Below are 26466 nucleotides of genomic sequence, written 5' to 3' on the forward strand. Positions count from 1 at the left end.
TTTCTTGGTCTCGTTTATTATCTTCCTCCTAATCCTTCCTTACATCCCTGTCCTCCCACACTGACCCCTTCATTCCCTTCCTTTCACACTCCCCCAGTTCCATTCCTTCTCTTCCACACTCGATCCATTTCCTCCCCTCCCTTCCACACTCCTGTTCCTCTCCTCTTCCACATTCCCTCCATTCCCTTCCTTCCCTTCCACACTCCTTCTGTTCCCTTTCCTTCCCTTCCACACTCTCTCTATTCCATTCCTTCCCTTCCACAGCTCCTCCATTCCCTTCCCTCCCATGCCACATACCATTTCCAACTATCTACCTGTCACCTCCTCACCGCGGCGCCGTTCCTCCAGTCCCTCCAGCCTCCCCCTTGCCTGCCACTCACCCGAGAATCTCAAGGGACAAACGGCATCACGAGACGAGCTAAATTCCGTGGGCTCTCTCATCCCTATAGTCTGTTTTCACACACACGCACACACACACATACACACACACATACACACACACACTAAAGAAGCACCATTTCGTAATCTTATCTCGAGTCTCATTCACCTTTTCGAGACTCTCAAACCGCTTCGAGACGTGGAGGAGAAGGAGACCTGAGTTCAGTTGCTCCTTGGAAGTGGTGGCGGTGGACGTGGTGGAGAACGTGGTGGGAGTGGACTATGTGGATGAGGTGAGTTTATTAGTGGTATTATGTATATCGTATTATGTATTCGCTGTATGTAGGTGTGGTATTGAGGACTGGACGCTTCCTTAGTTATGCATATTGTATTGTTAGTATTATGTAAGCATGTAATGATGCCTGGATGGTTAGTCTGTTTTTGTGCCCTCGTTGAGTTCCTGTGAGCGTTGACGTGAGTTTTTGTTAGTCGTGAGAGCTGGCCACGTGCCTTCTTGCGTGTGGTTATTTTAGCTCTTGGAGTGATTGCTTTTGTGTTCCTTTTGCGTATTCGCTTCCTCGTAAAGCATATTTGGTAACGCCACACCATTCTCGCGCGGGATATACTTAGTTGCAGCTTTCCGGGAAGTCACCGCGGGATAGCACCATGTATTTGCGTTGTTAGTTTTGTTTTCATCTTGGATATTGCTTTGGCAGGTTGTTGCACTGCTTTTCTTTTGTTTCTGCGTGTTCCTCCCTTGTAGCATAAATCAACAAAGAAAGAGCTCACTTGTTTAGATAGTCATCACCGAGCAAGCATATTTGAATTTCCTGAATACACTTATTACAATAATTTATCGCTTGCTTATTTTTACCATTTCGAGGAAGGAACACACTGCTTACTTACTACTACTATTACTACTATTAATATTACTACTATTACTACTATTAATATTACTACTATTACTACTATTACTACTGCTTACTTATTACTACCATTTCGAGGAAGGGATACACTGCTTACACTTCTTACCATTTTCAGTGCAGTAAAGGTTCGTCAATCTGAAGCATACCTCTAAAGAGTCATCCCGCGGAACACCATCTCACGTGCCCCTTTGAGCAGCGAGGGAGGGATCACACGGTCAGGTTCTCGTGCTACATTCAGACTCACCCGCCTTGTGTATCCTCCCAAAGAGTCTTCCAGGCCGACTTTCTCCCTTGATGGAAACCCCGATTTGTCCTCAATGCCTCGCGGTGGTGGAGGGCTCGCTGGCAGGCCTGAATGGACGCCGCGAGTTATAAGGGTAGACTTGTGTAGGGTTAGATACTTTTCCTGGGATTTATCGAGTCCCCGGCCTGTTTTATGGGTTCAGAGTGTCTCCTGAGATACGCTTAACTTTTTTTTATGAAACGATGCTTTGGGCTGTGCTACGTCGAAGTGTTTGTGTACAGCTTGTGTGGGAGGAATGACGGATTGGGTGTTAGTGTGACTGGGTTCGTCTCTCTCTCTCTCTCTCTCTCTCTCTCTCTCTCTCTCTCTCTCTCTCTCTCTCTCTCTCTCTCTCTCTCTCTCTCTCCTCCCCCCCCTCGATCAACAAGCCTCTTCAGCGGTGTCGAGAGCCTTGCGTTAAATCTTCATTATATCAGAAGCACCTGACGCCCTCCTCCTCCTCCTCCTCTTCCTCCTCTTCCTGCTTCTTCCTTTCCTATTCTCACAAGGAATATTTTCTCACCATCTTTTCCATAAGTGGGTCAACCTGGTTACGTATGTTTGGTTAATATTCATTTGCTCGTTTCCTACATTTTTTTCCCTCATTGTTAGATGTTTATATGCTTAGAAGCGCCTTAGAAGTGTTTATGTTTCTCATTTATAGAAAAAAATGATATCGTAATCCATTTCAGAATTAATTAAAAATGTAGACTATCGATTATCTTGTGCTACGGTTTTCTCAGCCTCGTTTTATTACCCACTCATTATAATCTTCATAAATATATAAACTTACTCAAAAAGAAAACCTCCTTCCCTTAGAGAACGCGAACCAAACGTAGTACAGAAAACAAACCAATGAAAAAATGCTTCTAGATCCCAACGTTTTCAATATTTTTTTTTACATCCCACGTCGCGTTAAAATCCGCTCCTTTAATTCTCCATAAATACAGAAGGTTGCTCCCCCCCCCCCCCAAAAAAAAAAGAAGAAAAAATTCTATCAAAAAACGCTCCTAGATCCCAACGTTTTCAATATTTTTCAACATCCCACGTCACGTTACAATCCATCCCCCTTAGTTCTTCTTAAAAATTAATGCTCGTTTTTTCAAATATGTATAAAAAACGAAGTACACAAAATAATTCAATAAAAAAACGCTACCAGATCCCAACATTTTTCATTTTTTGAGATCCCACGCCGCGTTAAAATCCTTCCCCCTTAATTCCAGCGTCGGTTCCCTTCATTCCGCCGTTATTAATCACTCCGCCATCAGTGCTCCTCATTCTTCCCTTGCCCGCCCCTCTCGCTCACCCTCGCCACCAGCCACCAGCGCCCGGCTAATCAAGTGAAGACGCGGAAAACACCCACTCCGCTCCGCCCTCTGCTGGCGGTCAAAAACATCCCGATTAATACGTGGCGGACAAAAGGTGGAAGCTGGAGGGACGGGAGATGAGGGATGAGGGGAGGTGATGGGATGAGGTAAAAGGGGAGGGTCTGGTAGAGGCTGAAGGGACAAGGGGAGAGGGTAGGATCTGGGGGAGGTTATGGGATGAGGGGAGAGGGAAGGTTATGGTAGAGGCTCGAGGGACAAGGTGGGAGAGAGACGAGGGGAGAGGGTAGGGTCTTGGGGAGGTTATGGGATGAGGGAAAAGGGGAGGGTGTGGTAGAGGCTGAAGGAACAAGAGGAGAGGGGTAGTGTCTGGGGGAGGTTATAGGATGAGAGGAGAGAGAAGATTTTGGTAGAGGTTGGAGGATGAGGAGAGAGGGGAGGGTCTGGTGGAGGCTGGGAAACGGAGATGAGGTAAGGTGAGGTACTGCGAAGAGAGGTAAGGTAAGATAAGGGGACGATAGGTAAGGTAATATAAGCCGAGTTTATAGTATAGAGGATGGGAGATAGGAGATGAGATAACGGAAAATGAGGTGAAATGAGGATAGCTAAGGTGCGATTACTGTAGAGGCGAGGGGATGAGAAATGAGGTAGTGAAATGAGATGATGTAGGTATGACGATAGGTAAAGTACGGTAAGGTAAAGTAAAGTATGCTCGTATTAAGTAAGGTAGGACGTTAGGTTGGAAAAGTAAGATTGTAAGATGATACCAGTTAAAGCTTCTCTGTTCCTTTACCTGTTTTCTCTCCTTTCCACGACCACGCTTCTCTACTCTCTTCGCCTCACTCACGTACCCTACTTACACCTGAAAACATTCCGACAGGTTAGAAAAAGAGCAAGTGAGTTCCCTCTTTAGATGTAATCGGGCGAGAGGTGAGGTTGAGGTCCATTGAGACACAGCGTAGACAGATGAATGAAAGGCAGATTTGGGTGAAATAGATATGTAAAATAATAAAAGGTGGATGCTTTGTGGGGAGAAATGTAGTCAGGCAGAGCTTATGAAGACGTCACGTTGTAGGGGGCGTGTGAGAGATATGGATTTGAATATGTAAATAAAAAGAAAGACTGGTTTGCGTATGAGGTGAGGTAAATACAGATATACTAAAAGGGATGGCTTGTGATGTGAAATGTAATCAGGTAGGAAGTGTAAAGACGTGAAATGGAAGATGGTGCAGGTGAGATATGAGCCTGAATATAAAGAAAGGAGAGATTGGCGTGTGGGATGGGATAAATAGAGAAAAGATGGACGGATTGTGGGGTGAAATATAATCAGGTAGGATAATGGAGACGTGAAATTTGAGATGAAGTAGAAGAGATGTGAATTCAGGTTGTGATATCAAGATTAGGTTGTGGGTATTGAGTGCAGTTTTCTTATGGGTTTTTGTGATTAATTTTACGATGTCAGAGTAAGATTGCGGGTAGTGAAGGCAGTTTTCTTAAGAGTTTTTATTGTTTAATTTCACACAAGCTCAACACCCATAAAAAGACCACATTTACACCTCACCCCACAAGCTTAATGTGACATCTTGAACGCACTTACCCTATACTGCATCCTCAGGGACTCGAAGTTATGGACGTGGGTTCAAAGAGCATCCATAAAGAAGAGAGCATGAAGTTTGAGCGCTGCAAAAGAAAAACGCGTGGCAGAAAAATATTTGTTAAAAGTTGAATTCAGTTTATTTTATTTTTTTACTGATTGAGGGTTTATAGTTAAGGATGGGGTTCGTTTCATGGGCAATCATAGGTAACAGTACAGGTATATAAAGGGATAAAAGAGAGGATAGTGTGTCTGAAAATTGAATAGTTTCTTATCGCCTTTAGAAACCGTGTGTGTAACAATAGAAAGTTCAAGGTTCGGAGTTTGCTTTTGAAGAGTATCTGTATTTTATGTAAAGGTACGAACTGTTGCATTGAAAAAAAAGGCACGTGTGGCGGAGAACCGGGAAAACAGATATACTTATGAAAAAATAGGTTAAAAATGGCAAAAAAATAAGAAGAAAAAACTAGGTCATTTAAATAAAACTGTGGGTTTCGTGCAACCTAATTATAGGAAAGAAATATTAGCATAACACAGATGAATTAAGTAAAGCAAGGAAACTGTCTCATCATTAATGTGTAAGACTAATAAGATAATAAAATAAACGTCGGAGAGAGATAATAAAATAAACGTCGGGGGGAGAGAGAGAGAGAGAGAGAGAGAGAGAGAGAGAGAGAGAGAGAGAGAGAGAGAGAGAGAGAGAGAGAGAGAGAGAGAGAGAGAGAGAATGACAAACATACATACAAAGACACACAGAGACAGACATACGAGACACACAGACACAAACAGACATTAGAGACAGACACACATACAGACATACAAGACACACAGACAGACAGACGAGACACGCAGACACAGACAGACACACAAACAGACACAGACAAGCATCCGGAAGCATCATCAACGCTGACTTGCTTCAACCTTTTCCTGACATCCACGCCCCCCTTCCCCCCCTTCTCCCCCCCCCCCCTCCCCTCACCCACCCAGCGCCACGCCTCGCCCCCTTGCATGTTAAACGCGCACTGACCGACTCAATATTTGCCTTTCTGTTAATTGCCTTAGTCGACACCCATGAAGCCGCGACCTAATAAACCTCGATTTTTGCGGCCGGCGGAAAAAGATGAGGAATAGTCGAGCGATTTTTTTCTTCTTTATAGTCTCTTTGTTCCGTGTTTGGTGCGATTTTTTTCGATTTTTATTTTACGGTTTTATTTTTTGTTCGTATGTTTTACTTCATGTTTTTCTACTCCGGTTTTTTTATTTCTCTCCAGTTCGTTTGTGTTTTATTTGATGTGTTTTTTTCCTTCTTATTCGTATGTTACTTCCGTGTTTATCTACATTTTTTTTTTACGTTCTTTGATCTCTTTTCACTTATTTATTTTACTTGAATGTAGCTCTTCTATTTCATCTATTGTATTTTCTTGGCTTTAATCATACGCCGCGGTGTTCATTTTTAAAAGCATCATTGTTAATTTTTCTTCGTCTTTGCTGTCTAATTATTCTTATCATCAGTTCCTCACAATCTTTACATATTTGTCTATCACTGTATTGCTTTTTTTTTTAGCGTTCCTCATTTTTTGGATATATAAATTCTCACTCCCTCATTAGTCTTCAGTTTTCCCTCGCATCTTCTCGTCATGGTCATCATCCGAAGATCATCCATTCAGCTCTTCTCGTCTCGTCTCGTGCCATTCACCGCTAGGACTGAATGGAATCGGTTATTAGTGCTGCGTTGTGAAGGGAGGACATGGAGAGCTCGGTGGTGTGGAGGGAAGGAGAAACTTAACAGGAACATACCAGATAATTTATTCGTCTCATATTATTCTCATGTTCACCGCAAGAAGAAGTGTATGAGTCGGTGTTTATTGTTTACGCGATGGAGGAGGGTTGTGTGGTGGCCTGGGGGAAGGGATCTTAGAGGAGGAGGCGGAGGAGGGGGGACTCTGAAGGGTGTAAGGTCCATATTCTTAAACGGATCGAGGTCCCATAACAACTCTTTTCTAAGGCCACAGAGAAGATACACCGGGTCTTCATGAGTGATTTTTCAGTCCAATGTGCAGAGGTCGTATAAACTATCACTAGGATCACAAAACACTCCTTGAAAAGCCCCGCAACTTCTACCACGAGAGGCTTTTCAAACAGGCGAACTGAGGTGCCGAGAGGTTTAATGATACGGACTTCAGGACTCGAGGAAAGGGGCCGAGGAGGAGGGATGAGAGGGGCTTTTAGGGAACATCATCAAGAGGTCATTTACTCGACTCATTTCACCTCGTGTCTTTCACCGCAAGGCGTAAGTGGAGTCTGTTATTGTTTACGTCAAGGATGGACATGGGACGGGAACTTTGGGGGGAGGAGGAAAAGGGGAAGGAGTGGGGGACTGTCAGGGGGCACACAATGGACTCCCCAAGATGCTAATGTCGTTGCCCAGCACAGTCATTTGCGGGGGATTAATCCTTTTGTATGGGAAAGAAATCCTTCCCTCGCCTCGCAGGGGGTCGGTGAGGTGAAGGAGAGGGAGTCCTGGGAGGGCAATCCAGGTCACCGGGCGGTCCCTAGACACCTGCCAGGCAAAGGAACCATTGGACCTGCTAATTGTCCGTGATACAGGTGAGGGTCTCCGGCGTGGGGCCTAACCTCGCCTCTCGTAGCCAATCGGAGCTGAAGATTGCTTTCCTCATCATCATCTGTGGCCTTATCTAACGTTTGCCACCTCTCCTTGTTTGATGATAGTGCGTTAGTGACGTTAGTGCCTCGGAAAAGGTTCGAAGTTCATCTATCCACCTGCGTTTTCCACCTCTCCCTGTGTGATGTTTGTGTGTTCAAGTAACGTTAGTGGCCCGGGAAATATTCGAGGTTCATCTTTCCACTTGATTTTCTGTCGGCCCAAACTTTTACAATTCACGAGATGCCATTATGTTACTCTTGTTGTCTACTTTTTATCAGGTGAACACATGATACGTCCACTTCCTACTCCTAATCATCATGAGAATATCTTAAAACTTGGTGTGTTCTGTACCCCATGATGCTCGCTGCCTCTCTCCATATGATACACCCAGCAGAATAACGCAGTGGGAGGTCAACGCACTGCTGCTGTCGGTTGAGCTGCCTTAGCCCATGTCTTCATGTAACGTGATTCTCTCCTCTTAAAGCCTTTAGTTCGAGGTCGTTCCCCCGAGGCGCCCAGTCTGTGGTTAATAGGATCAGCACGCGGACCCAAACAAGGAGGAGGAAAACAAAGAAGGAAAATGGAAGAAAATAAAGACATAGATGAACAAGAAGCAGAAAAGCAAGAATGAAAAGACCAAGAATTAAAAATAATATGAAAAACAGGCAAAAGGTGGATGGGACAAGCAACAAAAGAGATTAGGAGAAAGAAGAAAAAGACGAAGCAGAACGAGAAGAAAGTAAGAATGAGTGAAAAGACCAAAAACAGAATACAAAGAAAAGAGGAAAACACAGGCGAAAAAGTGAATGGGACAGGCAACAAAAGACAGTAGGAGAAAGAAGAAAAAGACGAAGCAGAACAAGAAGAAAGTAAGAGAAAAAGAAAAGACGAAGAATAGAATAAAATGAAAAGAGGAGAACAGGAAAAAAGGCAAAAAGTGAATGTGACAAGCAACAAAAGAGAAAAGAAGGAACAAGAAAAAGAAGACGAAACAGAACAAGAAACAAGAAGAAAATAAATAAAACAATAAAAGGAAGATCAAGAACAAAGAGATAAAACACAAAATCAAACTGCATATGAATGAGACCACCAAACATCAATGAACCCAAAAATAAACCACCTCGCCTCAAAATACTTACTGATTCTCACTTGGTGTTTGAGAATCCCCTTAAATAAGATCAAGTGACACGATCTTCCCTCCCGCCTTTACTGGAGACGAGCAGAAAGAGCATCAAACTCTCTATAACTAACCTTCAAGAGTTGTGAGAGATAAATAGGGTTGATAAAGGGACGTGGGAGTAGGATCGAACTTCATTATAAGGGTATTTTGAGGGCGCCAGGTAAGATGAGTCAGGTGTGAAGGGATGAGATGATGGGACTCCTTATTCATTATTCATTCACGTATTTTTTATTCACCATTCTGTTTCTTATTCATATCTTTCATTCTCTCATTTTTCGTCTACTTTCCGATACGTCTGGGTTTTTTTCTTTATTCTTCTTTTTCTCTTCTTTTCCTGTTCGTCTTTGTTTTTATCTTTATTCTTCTTTTTCTCTTATTTTTCTTTAGCGTTGTGTTGCTTATTCATATCTTGTTTGCTCTCATTTTTCATCCCTTTTCACGTTCTTTATCTTTATTCTCCTTTTTCTCTTCTATTTCTCTCTTGTGTTGTTGTTCATTCTTTTCTGCCTCCTTTGAACATTATTCCCTTTTTTTACAACCCTATTCATGTATGTGGTTTTACTTTACATTATTACATTTTCCTCTTTTATTCCTGTACACTCCTCCCTTTCCTCCTTAAAATTTCCCCCGGCCCACCCCTCTGTGTCCTCTTTTATTCCTGATCCTCTTACCTCCCTCTCCTCCTCCTCCCTTGTCCCTCCTTTTCTCGTTCCTCCTCTCCCTTGTCCCTTCATCCTCCTCCTCCCCTCATCTTCTCTTGTCCCCCCCATTCCTCCTCTCTCCTCATCCCTTGGTCCCCCTTTCCTTCTCTCCCTTCTCCCTCCTCTCTTCACCTCCCTATCTCATCTCCCTTTTCTCTTGCCCCCACCACATGCCCCCTTTCACCTCCTCCCGCCCTTGCTCCTCCCCTTCTCTCCTCCCTTCCTTGCCTCCCCCTTTCCTCCCTTCCTGCCCCCGCCTCCCTCACCTCCCTTCCTTGCCCGCCTCCCCCTCTCCTCCTTTCGTCTTCTCTCCCTTTCCCCCTCCCTTCGCGGCCGCCACAAAAGGGCAATCAAAAAGGCTATGGTCAGGACGCGGGGCATCACAGATATTTTCTTTCCATAGAGCGTCACTTTTTTTTTTTTGTACAGTTCCTCTTTTTTATGGGAAGGAGAAGGTGCCTTATTTCACTTCACCTCTACATAATCTTTTCTTATATGACTTTTGTGTGTGTGAGGGAGGGCTGTGTGTGTGGGGGGGGGGGGGGGGACGGGGGGAGGTTTTGTGGGGGGGTCGGGGAAGATGGTGTGTGTGTGTGTGTGTGTGTGTGTGTGTGTGTGTGTGTAGAAAATTTAAGTGTAAAGATGATTTTTTTCCTAACGTTTTTTTTCTGTTTTTACATGTATGGTGTATTCATTTGCTTCTTTAAATTATTGACTAGTTTAATGTGTGTATTTTTTTATTTTTCTTCGTTTTCGTTTTTTTTTTATCTCAATATTTCGGGTTTTTTCACTGCGGATTTTCTTTCCGTCTTATTTTTATCAAGTTTCATATATTTCCGTAAGCTGCTGAGATGCGATAAAAGGTTACCTGATCCCATTTCCCCTCTTTCCCTCCCACCCTCCCTCTCTCCGGCGACCTTTTCCTCCTCCTCCTCCTCCTCCTCCTTGCTCGTCCTACATTTTTTCTTCAAACTGCACCTTTCCCTCCTCCTCTTTATCCTATTACTGTTACTCCTCCTCCTCTCTTCCTCGTCCTCTGCCTCCTCCTCTTCCTCCCACTACTTCTATCTGTACTCCTTCTCCTCCTCCCTCTCCTTCTCTTCTTCATTCCACTTCTTTTTTGTTCTTTGTACTGTTTCTCCTCGTTCTCCTCCTCTTCCTCTAAACTATTCTTCCTCTGTTTTTTTTTTTTTGTTTCTCCTGTTTGCTGCCCTTGTTTTTCCTTCCTCACACACACACACACACACACACACACACACACACACACACACACACACACACACACGCCGCTACTTAAGCACACAACACAGGGCAAGAAAAAGAAGTGAAGAAAGAGAAGGAAAAAAAACACGCCACCAGATAAAGAAGCAAAGAAAAAAAACATTGTAAAGAGAGATACGTGCCGATTCAATTTCCTTTGCGGTGGTCTTTCCAAGCGTTTGAGACCCTTCCTTCTGCCCTTGGTTCCAGAGACGCTTGGTGGGGTGATCCAGGCCGCCAAATGTGAGCAGCAGCTTCGGCAATAGTGGTAACCTATGCACACAGACCCGCGCAGCCTTGCCACACCACCAACAGCAATACTAACGACAGCAAAGATAGGATGGAAGGTACACGGACCCACACAGCCTTACAAAAACCAATACCAGCAAGAATAACAACCCCGATAACAAGATCAGGAAAGAACACTGTCAAGCGCAGCAATAAGAAAACGTCTACATTATCAAAAGGTAGAGTATTTATCATTATTTGGTATTTTTTTCAGTTTTGAATTTTGTGCTTTTTTTTTTTTGGTGTGTGTGTGTGTGTGTGTGTGTGTGTGTGTGTGTGTGTGTGTAGCAGAAGGTTAGGTATTATTAAAGCATATTTGAAGTAATGAAATAACCTGGTGTCACCCACCCACACACACACACACACACACACACACACACACACACACACACACACACGTACAATATTGCAATTCACAAAGCAAGGCGAGCCAGCCAGCCAGCCATTCAGGATACCAACCCACACACACTCAAACTTTCATAATACAAACGTACTTTATATGAGAGAGCGAAACCGGAGAAAGAAACGCCAGAACACGAAAGAAAATACATAAAAGAAAAAAAGAAATCGGACACGTGGAGTTTTTATACCGATGTTTACCTGTAATTGCTCGCTTTGTACCTCTTCGTTGATTCGATATCCATGGCGACAGGTGAGGGAGAGGGGGCAGAAAATATCCAGAGGGGGGTGCAGAAGGTATCCAATGTGTGTGTGTGTGTGTGTGTGTGTGTGTGTGTGTGTGTGTCGGCAGGTAGCAGCAGCCAGGTGTGCACGAGTTTAACAATTGGTTCCCGCGAGACAGCCTCCTCAACAGCTCTGAATACCAATTACTCGGAGGTTTTCACCCGAGTTGGCACCACTGGGGAACTCGAGTGATGATAAAAGAAGAAGAATAGGCGAATAAGAGTACGATTTAAGTTTGAGATAGGAATAGGATAGTACGCAGCAAGGTGGGAATAGACAGGAGAAGATAGAAGTGGGAGAGTTCGTAGCAAGTTGGGAATAGAAAGAATTAGGAGAGTACATATCAAAAGGGAGTAGATAGAATAGAATAGGATAGACCGATAGAGGAACACGGAGGAAGGCGAGAAAAAATATAGCAGGATAGGATAGAAGGTAATGTAGGGAGGTTCTGCTAGAGGTTGAGAGGACGAGATACGAGGAAACGAAAGATAAGGTGACATAAGGTAAAAGTACATAGGAGGGAAGAAAAAAGGAAGGTGCGCGGTAAATAAGGAGGGAGCCATAATAAGGAGCGTTTGAGGCCCTTCTGGTATTGTTTTTCGCAAAAGGGAACGGAAAATAAGAAGGATTACGGATGAAAGAGAACCGCGTAAGAACGGCTAATCTTCCCTTGCTATTATCCCGCTAATTCGTGTTTTCGTCGTCAGTACATAGAGTGGTAAACAACCTCTCTCTCTCTCTCTCTCTCTCTCTCTCTCTCTCTCTCTCTCTCTCTCTCTCTCTCTCTCTCTCTCTCTCTCTCCTTATGTAATGTAATGAGGTGCTCTTGCTCCCTCGGTCTCTCTCCTTCTCCCCTTCGCTCCCTCTCTCCCTTGCTCAATCCCTCCTTATCTCCCTCGCTTGTTCTCTCCCTTACTCTCTTTTATCTCTCTCCCAGCGTCCTTCCTTTCTTCCTTCCTTTTGTAGTGACGCAAGAGAAATGAGGTATATAGTTCTTTGCTCGCTTGCTCTCTCCCTCTCTCCCTCGCTTGCTCACTCGTTCTCTCCCTCCTCCTCTCTCTCCTATCTTTCCCGGCGTCCTTCCTTCCTTCTGTAGTGACGCAAGACTAATGAGGTAGATCTTTGTTTGTGATAGGCACGCCCTCCCCTCGCGTCTATGGCTGATGCACAGGGCCAATAACACCAAGTCCAACCAGAGGATTAATCCGCGAAGATCCAGCCCCAGATACTTTTCAGGCTTCCTAAATAACCGGCAGCTCGGAAACTGGTGGGGAAAGTTCATTTTGAAAGTCAGAGAGATGGAAAGAGGGAGGAGGAAGGGAGAGTGAATGAGTGAGTGAGTGCGACTGAAGGTTGATAGTGTGTGTGTGTGTGTGTGTGTGTGTGTGTGTGTGTGTGTGTGTGTGTGTGTTTTATTGCAACTGTCAATCTTCCACGTTCCTGTTGTGTTTTCCAGTAGGTTTCATCCCACGGCATTTTTTATTAATATTTTTCAAACGTAATTTATACCTACAACGAACGAAGAAATCTAATGAAAAATCGTCTTTCCTTTACACCTCGAAAAGACTTTATAAAAATACCCTGCAAAATACATCATCCCACACGTTCATATTTTTTTAAAAACTCGAAGGTGGGTGGCGCTAAATTAAAGCCTTACACTTGCATCCAAAGCACAGGTAAACTTTCAAGGTAGCAAGTACGACCAAGATTAGAGGATCTGTGGGTCATGGTAGTTATTAGGACCGTCTTTATTAAACTTATCGGGCTACCTTTGCGACTATTTCCAAAGGCCATAGAGAAGATTAACCGAATTTTCGTATGTGATTTTTACGTTCGTGGCGCAGAAGTCGTGTACAACCACCACAAGGATCGCAAATCAGTCAATGAAAGCCCAGCAAAAAAGTCAATGAAAGCCCAACAAAAAAGTCAATGAAAGCCCAGCAAAAAAGTCAATGAAAGCCCAACAAAAAAGTCAATGAAAGCCCAGCAAAAAAAATCAATGAAAGCCCAGCAAAAAAGTCAATGAAAGCCCAACAAAAAAGTCAATGAAAGCCCAACAAAAAAGTCAATGAAAGCCCAACAAAAAAGTCAATGAAAGCCCAGCAAAAAAGTCAATGAAAGCCCAGCAAAAAAGTCAATGAAAGCCCAACAAAAAAGTCAATGACAGCCCAACAAAAAAGTCAATGAAAGCCCAGCAAAAAAAATCAATGAAAGCCCAACAAAAAAGTCAATGAAAGCCCAACAAAAAAGTCAATGAAAGCCCAACAAAAAAGTCAATGAAAGCCCAGCAAAAAAGTCAATGAAAGCCCACCAAAAAAGTCAATGAAAGCCCAACAAAAAAGTCAATGAAAGCCCAGCAAAAAAGTCAATGAAAGCCCAGCAAAAAAGTCAATGAAAGCCCAACAAAAAAGTCAATGAAAGCCCAGCAAAAAAGTCAATGAAAGCCCAGCAAAAAAGTCAATGAAAGCCCAGCAAAAAAGTCAATGAAAGCCCAGCAAAAAAGTCAATGAAAGCCCAACAAAAAAGTCAATGAAAGCCCAACAAAAAAGTCAATGAAAGCCCAACAAAAAAGTCAATGAAAGCCCAACAAAAAAGTCAATGAAAGCCCAACAAAAAAGTCAATGAAAGCCCAACAAAAAAGTCAATGAAAGCCCAACAAAAAAGTCAATGAAAGCCCAGCAAAAAAGTCAATGAAAGCCCAGCAAAAAAGTCAATGAAAGCCCAGCAAAAAAGTCAATGAAAGCCCAGCAAAAAAGTCAATGAAAGCCCAACAATAAAAGGCAATAAAACTCCCAGCAACTTCTACGAGAGTCTTATCAAACAGGCGAACGGAGGTGGCGATTTGCTGAAGAATTCGTCCCCTTGATCCCATTAGAAGACAGCACGTGCGGAAAAGGAATAACCGCGAGGACGATGACTTTTTCCGAAGACCGCACGAAGCATCAGGTACACGACGTTATATTCAGTGTTGCTATTTGTGTTGTGTGTTGTTTGCGGTGCGATGGGTTATGGATTATTTCGTTAAAGGAGACGGGCTGAACATTGATTAAAAGAGGTAAAAATATGTGTTGCGTTTTATGCGAAGTGTGTGTGGAGGGGTGGGGGGGTGCTTGTGTGGGTGTGGGTGTGGATGGGTGTTGTTTAATGCACAGGAAAGGCTATAAAGTTTCCATTCATAGGCCCCATACAAAAAATAAAACATGCAAACATACAAACAAATATATCTTTGGCAATAAATTTAATACACGCACATTGCATTCACTAACAAACCGACCGATGCAGCCACCCTGAAACACACACACACACACACACACACACACACACACACACACACACACGAACAAAGGGAAGCAAAGGTCAAAAGTCAGCCCGTATCATGCCCTGGCTCGGCGGGACAAAGGCTGGTCGTAAAGGGAGAGGCGACGGTCTGTCCTTACAACGAACACTCCTCTGCCCTCGCCGCGCTCAGGGGGGTCAGGTCACGCGAGGTCAGGCCGCTAATAAGGGGTCAAATAGGGCAATGGAAAGATAACGAACCCTGCACTAAAAACGATATAAGAGAAAGATTAAAACCTCTGGACAAATGTAGTACCGAATAACAATGGAAAAATAGAGCAAAGAAAAGATAATACGGAAAACATGCATTAAAAACGATATATGAGTGATTAATATTGAGGGACAAATGTACTAGTGAAACGTGACGGAGAAATATACATTGGTTTAATTAGAGGATGTAAAAAGCAAAAAATAATTACGTTTCTGCTTTAATAACGTTTACTACTCCACCATCAACACAATTATTAAGAGTGGAGAAAAGATATTTAGTTTTATATAATGCATAAATAACACACACACTCACACGTACCTAAAAAAATACAAAAGGGTGTGCACCTAAACCAGAAAAAGGAAAAATATATACAATGCCCCATCCTCTTTTTTTTTTTTTCCTCCCCACAGGTGATAGTGAGTTTTACAAAATGCACAAATAATACTCACACGTACCTAAAACATATAAAAAGTGTATACCTAAAACCATAAAAATATATACAATTCCCCATCCCTGTTTTTTCTTCTCCCCACAGGTTGCTGGAGGTGACGAACGCGGGGCTCCCCAAATGTTCCTCGTGCAGGTGTGTTACTAGCCCCATCAAGCCCAGGTGACCCGGAACGCTGCGGCGACCCTCACAAAAGGTTCGAGGAAGAGGAGGAGAGAGAGGGGCAGGGTGAGGAAGAGTGACCGTGAACCAAGTAGGAGAAAGAGTGGGAGGAGGAGGAGGAGGAGGAGGAGGAGAAGGACGAGAGAGGAGGGGCAGGGTGAGAAAGGGTGACCATGATGCAGAGGAAGAAGAAGAGGAAGATAGAAAGAGGAAAGAGCAGAGGGAAGCAGGTATGTATGAACGATGTGTGTGTGTGTGTGTGTGTGTGTGTGTGTGTGTGTGTGTGTGTGTGTGTGTGTGATCTCCTTGCGTGCGTAATATCAATGCTTTGCTTTTCGCTGAAGAGGAAATTAACTCTCGAGAGGCCATCTGGGAGAGTGAAGGTGAAGCAGGAAATGAATGAGCTTGTTTGTCGGGAGATAATTAAAATGATGCCGCCCGGTCTTACGCTCAGTGCATAAACGTTCTAATATGGTCCGAGGCTCTCTGAAAGATTAACTTGCTGGATGATCTTTGGGCTTAAGTTCAAGGACGGGTAGTTATTATTAGACCGTGAGAATAGAGGAAGCATGTTTGTCGCTGTAGTTTTGTAATGATAAAACGTAATATAGCTTTAAAATAAGTAGTGTAACCATCTAAAACAAGGTAGTGTAATTTATTTTTGTTCTTGTCAGCCAGTTTTCTCCTGTTAGCCCTTTTATAAATAGAAGATTGAAAGTAGAAATATAAAACATAATATAGCTTTAAAATAAGTAGTGCAGTCATCTAAAACAAGTTAGTGTCATTTATTTGTACACCTGTCCGCCCTTTTATAAATAGAAGATTGAAAGTAGAAATATATGTAGGTAAGTGATGTAGTATAATATTGCAAGAAATAATCAGTCAATCAAGAAATAGCTCAAAAGTTACTGTTGGTTATATTCACTTACCTCCGATTAACTCCTGATCCGAAGCATTTGACTAAAGCATTATGTGGTTCACAGGTGTGGCGTGACGGTGTGGGGCAGAGGAGGTGCATGCGTGGAGGCGGGGCGGATCGAGGGAAAGGATAAAACTCATCATGTGCCTGGTCAGCGGTGGATTGACGGGTGTTTCTATCTTTTCCTCCTTCCTTACTCCATTCTTTATACCTTCCTCGCCTCGTATCTCCCTCCTTATCTGCCTCTTTTATGTCCTTCACTTTTTATTCTTGTCATTAATCCCCTGCATCTACTCTCCCCTATATTTTTCCTCTTCCCTTTTATCTCCCTTTCCCCCATCTAATTCTTGCTTTCAACACATTACGCCTTGCCTCACTCCCTATAAGCATGTTTTTTTCCCCACTACACCTGCTCCTCTGTACTTCATTTTCCTTTACGTGGCTTATCCTTCTTTTCTCCCCTTTATCCAGGCTCACTTCTCCCTAGCTTCACTTCCTGCTCACTCGCTTATTCTGATCTTCACTTTATCATCCTTAATTTACCGCCCCCAATGCGCTGCTGCCTGGCATCGCTGGACTACCTATCCCTCGCACCGCTGGCTCGAGTAATTGAAAGGTGAGTTGTCCACTTCTTGAACACCTGTGTAAGTGATATTGTGACCGTGTTGATCATAGTGTATATTACGTTCCTCAGGTGTGTTTGTTCTCCTTCTCGTTACAGGGTGAAATTGTGGCAGGCTTAACGATCAGGTGCTTGTTGGTTTCACAGCCTTTGTTCTCTTCCTACGCGTTGTGCTGATCTTTTACGCCATTTCCAGGTTCTGCAAGCATTATCAGACCACCGGTAAACTACGGAGGCCAGCTGCTCATCCAGAGACGAGTTAGGAGTCAACAAGCTCGGACCGCCACCTACTGCTTGTCTCACCTCATCACATCCATGGTTTGCGTACTCAATCATTTGGTGGTACCCTGTTTGTTTTTAGAGGCGGGGGAAAATTTTCAGCTTTTCTAAGTCGAAGATACATACCTAAAAGAGTTTGCGGAAATAAAAAATACTGATGCCACCTTAGCTTAAATCAAACAATTACGTTATCACCAATATTTATTTACATTAGTGATTTCTTTACAGATTTGCGGTGTTCGTCCTGCCAGCTGTTTCGACCCTCCAGGAGGAAGTCCCAATCAGTTGTCGGACACACACCAGGACCCCCTGTTGTGGATAAAAATGAATTTATGTACTTCGTTAAAAATAAACATTTTTATTAATATTAATTTGGTTTATTTTCAAACAAATCTGTATTGTACTACTTTCTCCGGAGGATCTCTGAAGTATATTATGTTCTTACACTAATCGTTAATTCTTACAATTTTAAGATCACCTTTTCAGCTTCCTCGATTGCTCTTATAGGCCTTTGGAGTATTATTGACTCACTAAGATTTAACGAATATATTGGTATGGACTTTCCGGCAATTTTGGTTTTAAATGCTTAAAATGCTGTACACACCTGCTATTACAGAAATTTTGCTTACCTTTTGTTTCATCAAAAGTAAAATTCATCTTACATTTATGTAATGGCAGGTGTGTACATCATTCTAAGCATTTAAAACCAAAATTGCTGGAAAATCCATACCAATAGATTCGTTAAATCTTAGTAAGTCAATAATACACCAAAGGCCTGGAAAGGTGATTTCAGAATTTAATACAAGCAATCGAGGAAGCTGAAAAAGTGATCTTAAAATTGTAAGAATTAACGATTAGTGTAACTGACACCTGCCATTAAAGGAATATTTTTTACAATAGACCATGTAGTAAAATGACTAATGAAAATACTAAATGAACCTTGATATTTCATCACAGTATAATATAAAAAAAAAAATTGGGATTTCAAATATTTGTGCTGTGCAGATCATTTCAACAGCAAATATTTTCTAATGGCTGGTGTCTCATTCTAGTATGTCATTATAAGCATTTATTTTCACAAAGTGCTGGGATATCCATACCAATAGGTTCTTAAATTTGTCAATAAAAATTAAGACTTGAACATTGATCTCGAACATTGATCTCCAAATATTAGACAAGTAATCAAGAATGCTAAAACAGGGGAGATAAATTTTAAAAGAAAATAAACTAAGTTTGTAATGAAAGCAGAACTCGAAATAGGTGTGAGTTTGCCTGATGACAAATACTATTTATAAAAAGTTGTAGGGGATCGCTATACTCACCTTCACTGATGCTGTGGTCGGGTGTTGGGGTTACTCCTTGTAGGCGACAGCCGTGTCCTGCACTCACCCAGCTCCTACTGCCCCGTCTGATGAGAAAATGTAGAGACAGGAATCAAGAAGAGCCTCCAATAAAAAAAAATATATAAATCACGTTGTATAAGTAAATTAACTGTCCAATGAATCACACACACACACACACACACACAGACCATACCCTCTCCATTGTTCCTTCTCAGTCCAGTCAGTCCGTTCTCCTATTACGTCCAGTCCACTCCCCCCTAACGACGTAACGACACACACACACACATACACAGTTACATCGTTCCAAGATTAATCCTCCATAAAGCAGATAGATATTTTTTGCTGAGGCAGTGAATAAGCGAAAAGATATCGTTAATGCTACACGACTTGCCCTAACTAGAGAACAGGAACCTCGGACGACTGATACATTAAATGATTATGCAACACTATTTCCTTCACTGACATTTCCTCCTTAATTAAACACTCGTTAAATCACTCAATACCAACATACTAATCACGTGTCGAACTAGCAGACGAGCCCGAACTAGCAGACGAGCCCGAACTAGCAGACGAGCCCTAACTAGCAGACGAGCCCGAACTAGCAGACGAGCCCTAACTAGATAACAAGCACATCAGGCGCCCACTATATCCCGTGATTGAAGCCAATATTCAACATTCCCTTCACTGACAATTCCAATCCTGATAACGCACATCAAATCACTCAACAGCAACACTATAATAACGAACTGGCAAACGAGTCACAACTAGGTAAAAAGAACTTAAGTTGACCAACAGATTACGTCCTTCAAGCAACACTAACTATTCCCTCCACTGACATACCATACCTTAACAGCAACATTAAATTACTATTCAAAACCATCATACTAATAACATGTCGAACTAGCAAACGACCTCAATCAATATACCAATTAACCTCATCACTCCTAACCCTCCGTATACTCCTGCAAGCATATTATTCCTTCCCTACACTAGATATTCCACTGCAGTAATCAAAACAAACAATACTTATTTGTCCCTCGTACAGATGGTCTCAGCGAGAACGTGGACAGCACAGCAGCACCGCCTTCCCAGTCCGGCGTCTATGCAGCAAGAGGTGAATACGTGGCAGGAGGGAGCAACGTTGCCAGATTGTCGTACTCAGCCTCCTATGTTTGCCGCTTTGAGACCCAAAAACTGCGCCCTCGACCCCAAAACTGCCTTCATATATAGTTATCGTTAAAATGGTTAATTATTGGTGTTTTTGGCAATAGCTATGGCTCAGAAACCGGTAAAAACGAGGCTCTGAGTACGATAATCTGGCAGAGGTGGGAGGGAGGGGGAAGAGGCTCGTCTGCGCATGCGTGGCCTCGTCAGCAGCCGCCCTCACCTGCAATTAACGAATAGTCTAATCATAGTTTTAGCATTGTTTATTTCATGGTAAAGAGGACAGTCCAAGGGAAGAACATATATTGAAAAAAGGCAGGAGACGTTACTAATTCGATGGTAATGAAAAGAAAACGCCCATAAGAAAGTATATTATAATTCCAGAGGTGTCTCGATACCCCTTAATCACCTCGTTTTGTTACCTTTTCTGTTACTTTTTTTTATTTATGTGCGTGCAACTTGCCATCACATGCTGTACGAAACTTAGACACACAATAGTAGCAGTAGTAGTAGTAGTAGTAGTAGTAGTAGTAGTAGTAATTGTAGTAGTGAGTAACATCTTCCACGAAATTCAATCATAATAAGTAGTTCCCGTAATCCTGTCATTCCCACTCACTCAGCTGTTCCTCCCATTTTCTATAACCCTTTACCCGTTCTCTCGTCCCACTGACTAAAGGGAATAACTTCAGAAAACGTGGAGTACATAACACCGTGGAATTCCTCTCTTTAAAAATAGCTTAACGCGTGAACCCACCGTATAGAAAACACCGAGGGATGGAAAGTCGAAGGAAAACGCGGGCGTGAATGATTAATATACTCGGTAACACTGGAAGAGTAATGAAGGCGGAAAATCTTTAAGGGAACGAACGTCTCTCGCGAGGCATTCATTACATAGACGGATGCGAGGCGGCGGCGAGGGAGGCGACGACGGAGGGTGAGGGAGGCTGGGGAGTTGGGGATGAAGGACAGGCAGGAGCAGGAGAAGGGGGAGGAGGAGGGAATTAGAACAAGGAGGAGTAGGAGAAAGCAGACAAGAAGTGGAAGAGGAAGATTAAAGAGAGATAATAACACATATAATGGAGAGGAAGAAGAAGACGGTGGAAGGAGAAGGTGGAAGGAGGAAGAGGAACCAAACAGGAGGAGGAAGAGTAAGATTAGAAAGAGATGATAACACGTAGCATAGAGAGGAAGAAACAGGGCATGCAGGAGGAGGAGGAGGTGAAGATTATAGCAAGCAGGAGAAGGAAGAGGAAGCAGACAGGAGGAGGAAGAGTAGGATTAGAAAGAGATGATGACACAGATTGGAGAGGAAGAAGCAAACATGAGGAACAAGAGGAAGGATGAACAAGAACGCGGAAAGTTAAATAGAGACACAAAAGGACAAGGAAAAAGAGAGAAGAGTGACGAGAACAGGAGTGAGGAGAAAAAGATGAGACATGTAACATTAGTAAGCACCGAGACACGTACGAGAGTGAGAACGAGAAGAGTGAAAGCTAAACAATCAAAGTGAGGAAAACGAGAAAACAGGAGAGAGAAAGAGGACGGGAAACACGTTCATAACTCACTTAAGAGGAACAATAGGGTATGGGATCCTCTTAAACGCGCTGTAGTGTCTGCCTCACAAAGAGAGGCGATCAAGCCCTCTCTCACGGCTTAATTGATTATAAAACAGCAATCTAAGCCAACGAACGGGATCGAACTCCCTCCAAAATGACATCACGACAAAAGAGAATCGTTTAGATGTGCCGTAGAGCAACTTGGGGAAAAGGGAAAGCAAAAGATGGATATTTAACCGCTGAGAAAAGAAATAATAATTAGTCTTAAAACATATTTCATACGTGTGGAAAAAACGAAACATTATGCACACGCTTCTTGTTTCACTCTTTCCTTCCTTTTTCCCTCCCTCCCTCTCTCCCTCCTGCCCTGCCCACACGTCGACGAGGAAAGAGGAGCAGAAGGGAGATGAGAAAGGGAAGGAAAGAGGAGCAGGAGGAGGGTGACGAGAGAGCGAGGGAAAGAGAGAGCAGGGGAGAGTTTCTACCTGACAAAACTGACCACTGGGAACGGTCATCTCCTCTCTCTCCTTCTTTCCCACTGTTTTCCTCTCACTGGTTTTCCTCCTCCTCCTCCTCCTCCTCCTCCTCCTTTCTTCTCTCCTTCCCGTGGGCGTCTTCTCACCTCTCTCTCTTTCCTCCACCAAACTCTCTCTCTTTCCTCCACCAAACTCTCTCCTCTCAACTTTACCTCCTTTACAAGTTATCAATAAGTCTTCAGCCTCCAAAGTTTCTGCCTTACATTCCTCCTCCTCCTCCTCCTCCTCCTCCTCCTCCTCCTCCTCTTCCTTGCTTTATTCACTCTTCCTTATTCCATTACTTCTTCTATTGCATTTTGGTTATCATCTTATCCGCGTCACTCACATTATTCATATCTCTCTCTCTCTCTCTCTCTCTCTCTCTCTCTCTCTCTCTCTCTCTCTCTCTCTCTCTCTCTCTCTCAAATTTCCACTCTTCGTCTCTCACTCAAACCACATGCGGCGACTCCCTTGACACCTCGCTCTCTCCCTCCACCTCTCCCTCTCTCCCTCTCTGACCTCTCCCTTCTCCCATGTTCCTTCCGCGCTGAAAGATTGAAACCGCGAGAACAGCGAGAACAGCTTCGGGTCAACTCTTCACTATTTTTCTTTTTCCCATGAAGTTCAAGGGTGGTAGTAGTAGTAGTAGTAGTAGTAGTAGTCTTTAGGTGTTTTTTATTTTTATTTTACCTTTTACTTTATTTTGCTACCCTAGAATAAGTTAAGTAGTAGTAGTAACAATAGTCATGGTTTTCTTTACTTTTTTTACTTTATTCTCCTTCTGTCTCTTTTTGCTACCATAGAATAGAGTAAGTAACCTTTTTTTCTATGATTACTTATGGTTCAAAGTCTGAGGAAGAAGCACAAAAGGGTAAGCCACTCTATATATATTCTTATCGCCCGTCGTTAGTTCCCGGTTATAGCGCGCTGGAAATAGTTCGTTAGTTACCCCTGAAAGTCTTATCTGCAATACATACTTTTCGATGCCATAACTTTTGTCTGTCTCTACTTTTATCACTTGATTTACCTCACTAGCCTCAATGTTTCCCTTTGGTCTTTCCCTCCTCCTCGTTTCTCTTTTTTCTCCACCCCTCTCTCTCACTCTCTCTTCCCCTTCACTTTCGAATTATTTTTTCATATTTTTTTCATTATTTTGCCTTTCATTACCTCCACTATATCTTTCTTCCTTCCACATTATCAATTTTTATCTCCTCGTTATCCACTTCTTTTCCTCCTCCTCCTCCTCCTCTTCTTCCTGTTGCACCTCCTCTTCCACTCCCACCAAAACCATGAAGGCTTTTATCATTACATTCTTCTTCTCATACACCACTCCTCATTCTCACCCATCTCAACCACCACCTCCTCCTGTTCCTCTTCTTCTCTTCCACCACCCTCCTCCTAGTCCACTCCTCTATTAGCCACCTGACACCGCCGACCAGCCGACCATCACACTGACCCCGACGCCCAACCAATTAGTTTCCTCGACAACCAGACATACATTTTACTTAAGGCGTTTGTGTTAGGTGACAGTTTTCATTTGTCGGTTTCAGGGCCACGGAAAGGAAGGAAAGGAGGGAAAGGAGAGAAAGGAGGGAGGGTTATGGGAAGGGAAGGAGAAGAGGAAAAGGAGAGAAAAGAGGAAAAGGTGAGAAAGGAGGGGGTATTGCGGTGAGGGAAAGGAGGGAAAGGAGGGGGTGTTATAGGGAGGGAAGGAGAGACGAGGTTAGAGAGAGGAAAGGGAAGTGGGAGAGAGGGGAAGAAGGAGGGTGAGTGGGAAAGGAGGAGGAAAGGGAAGGAAGGGAAAAAGGGGATGGATGGGAAAATGAAATCATGAATAGAAAAAAGGAAAGAGCAAAGAAATAAAGAAAGAAAGGATAAGGATAATATTATGGAGGGCAGGAAAGAAGGACAGAGGGGAAGGAAAAGGGAGGAAAAAGAGGGAGAGAGAGAGAGAGGTCAAATCACAAGGGAAGGAAAGGGACAGGAGGAAGGAGAGAAAATAAACAGTTACGTGAAAGGAATGACAGATTGGAGGGAGGGAAGGAGGGAAAGAGAGAGGGAAAGAGGGAGGGAAGGGAAAAAGGAGGAAATACAGCAAAGCACAAAGTCACAGGAAGGAAAAGCAGAACATTAGGAGGGAGGAAATCAGTAACGTGGAAATGAATGACAAAGTGGAAGAAGGGATTGAGAGGGGAAGGAAAGAAGGGAGGAGAAAAAGGAAAATGGAGGGAAAACAAAAGTGCAGAAAGTCACAGGAAGAAAAAGAACATTAGGAAGGTGGAAAACAATTACATGCAAGGAATAACAGACTGCAAAAAGGGATATTAGGAAAAAGAGAAGGAAGGAAGGAAGGAAAATAACGAAAGGGGAGGAAATACAGAAAGCCACATTTGTATAAGAAAGAAAGGCAGATTAGAGAGGGGGGAAAAGTTAGATGGAAGAAATGACAGATTGGAAGGAAAGGGAAGAGAGGGGGAAAGAAAGGAAGGTAAGGGATGAAGAAGGAGGAGGAAGGGAAGGAAAGAAAATAAGGGAAGGAAGAGGAAGACCAGCAGGAAAAGGAAGAGGAGGGGGGAAGGAGGGAGGAAGGGAAGGAAAGAGAAGAGATGGGGGAAAGAAAGGAAGGTGAGGGATGAAGGAGAAGGAGGAGGAGGAAGGGAAGGAAGAAAGTATGGGATAGAAGAGGAAGAGCAGCAGGAAGAGGAAGAGGAAGAGGAGGAGGCGGGAAAACAGATAGTTGGAAGCAATGACAGACTGGAAGGAGGGAGGGAGGGAAGGAAAGAGAAGAGAGGGGGAAAGAAAGTAAGGGAAAGAAGAGGAAGCAGAAGCAGGAAGAGGAAGAAGAGGAGGAGGAGGAGGAGGAGGAGGAGGGTTAGCAAGTTAATTAAGTTGGCATATCTTGTTTACATTCGATTATATGAAGAGGGAGACGGACATTTTAGTATGCGTGTAAAGGCTGGCGATCATGTTTCTTAGAGGCTATGGTGAGGTAAAACGACCCGGCTGTCTAATGAGAGAGAGAGAGAGAGAGAGAGAGAGAGAGAGAGAGAGAGAGAGAGAGCAGGTAGGCGGACAGGTATAAACAAGGAAATGTTATGTATATCTTCGTTAATTAATACTAAAGGTCTCTCATGCGTTATCGTTTCAAATATAAGATAACAAACAAAATATTTATCTTTCACATCAAAAATATAATAAATAACTTGTATAATCGCGTTTTCTTTCGTTCGTTTTCTGTTAATGTTTCGAGTTAGCGAGAAAATGGGAAACAATCTCTCTCTCTCTCTCTCTCTCTCTCTCTCTCTCTCTCTCTCTCTCTCGCCCCCATCTCTCTAAGTCACAGTTAACTCTTTTTCCCCTAACACGAGTTTTACCTGACAAATTCTCTCTTTAGCCGAAGTTTGATTATGTTTTTCTCATCTTAAACGATCTTCTGCAGGCGGTGCTGACTCGCTGACTTGCCGCCGGAACTGCTGACTGACTGACTGACTGACTGACTTGCTGACTCCTACCTTATAACATCTGCAACGAAACGAAAAACGAAATTAGAAAACGCTCCGGGGATTATGAAGACACGCAATGCGGTTATTAACACACAAAACTCATATCTTGCAGCGCTGAGTGGAATTTATCTCGTAATTAATAAGTTGTTGATGAAGTTCCGTTGTAATGCGTAGGTTTGTGGGAGGAAGAATGGAAGACTAGGGAGGACGTAGAGGGAGGAAAAGAGAGTGGGAAGATGAGGAAGGGGGGTGCAAAGGGTTTAGAAAGGAAGGGGAAATAACAAAAGAGAGAGAAAGGGAGTGATAGAAAGGATGTAAAGAAAGTAGAAAAGCAGGAAAGAGAAAGAAAGGGGAAGAGAAGGTGAGTAAGGGAGGGAAAAAAAAGTCATGCAGGGAAAGGAAGATAAAGCAGAATGCAGAAGGGAGAGTAAGGAGGAAATGGTGAAGACAAACTTATATTGGAGAGGAAGAGTAGGGAGGAAAAGGGAGGGAGAAGAGAAAGAGCAAGAAAAGTACCAAAATAGTGAATAGGAAGGGCGGAAGGGCATGAAATAAGGTAGCATATGAGGTGAGGGATAGATAAAAGGAGAGTTGAGAAGGAGAGAAAAGACAGCAAGAGAGAGAGATAGAGGAAGAGAAGGAGATAAAATAGAGATGATATGTGTGAGGGAAAGAAAAGGGGAGGTAGGATATGAAAGCAGGAATAGATAGAGATGTGAAAGAAAGAGAAGAGAGGAGAAGAGAGGTGAGATAAAGAGAGAATATACCATGTGTGAGGTGAGAGAGAAATTCCTCCATGCTTGAGACACATCCTCAGGGAAATATGGCCGCGCGGAGGCTGTGAGCAATGACTCCTGAATGCATTTAGCGAGAGTTGTGACCAAGATGGACGAGGCCGCCGCGACAGGCTAGCTATTGAGTTTTGACCGCGAGACCATAAGTGAAATACTGAGAGAGGACGCGAGAGGTGAGGGGAGGAGGGGGAAGAGGGGAGAGGGGGTTAGGTGGTGTTTGAGGGATGAAGGTTAGGTGGGACGGAGGCTGTGAAAAGGGAGATGGGAGAATGTGGAAAAGGAGGGAAAAGGGAGACTGAAATGGGATGTGAAAGGGGAAAAGAAACTAGG

General features: G+C 43.3%; 2 long non-coding RNA genes across 3 annotated transcripts; one reads left to right on the top strand and one right to left on the bottom strand.

The window, feature by feature from the left end:
• The first annotated feature begins 602 nt into the window (after window positions 1–602).
• Window positions 603–17601, top strand: LOC127006759 (uncharacterized). 2 transcript variants are annotated; one of them, XR_007759745.1, is made up of 6 exons: window positions 603–671; window positions 10523–10779; window positions 15367–15507; window positions 16425–16976; window positions 17198–17300; window positions 17490–17601. It is a non-coding gene; the product is annotated as an uncharacterized LOC127006759 (long non-coding RNA). The 2 variants fall into 2 exon arrangements; XR_007759744.1 differs by having other exon boundaries at window positions 15367–15475.
• LOC127006758 (uncharacterized) lies at window positions 17450–25357 on the bottom strand. Its single transcript, XR_007759743.1, has 4 exons — window positions 25214–25357; window positions 19648–19991; window positions 18584–18669; window positions 17450–17570 (listed from the first exon to the last, which is right to left on the bottom strand). It is a non-coding gene; the product is annotated as an uncharacterized LOC127006758 (long non-coding RNA).
• Window positions 25358–26466: the final 1109 nt, after the last annotated feature.

This window comes from Eriocheir sinensis, chromosome 33 (genome assembly GCF_024679095.1).
Source record: "Eriocheir sinensis breed Jianghai 21 chromosome 33, ASM2467909v1, whole genome shotgun sequence".
NCBI lineage: Eukaryota > Metazoa > Arthropoda > Malacostraca > Decapoda > Varunidae > Eriocheir > Eriocheir sinensis.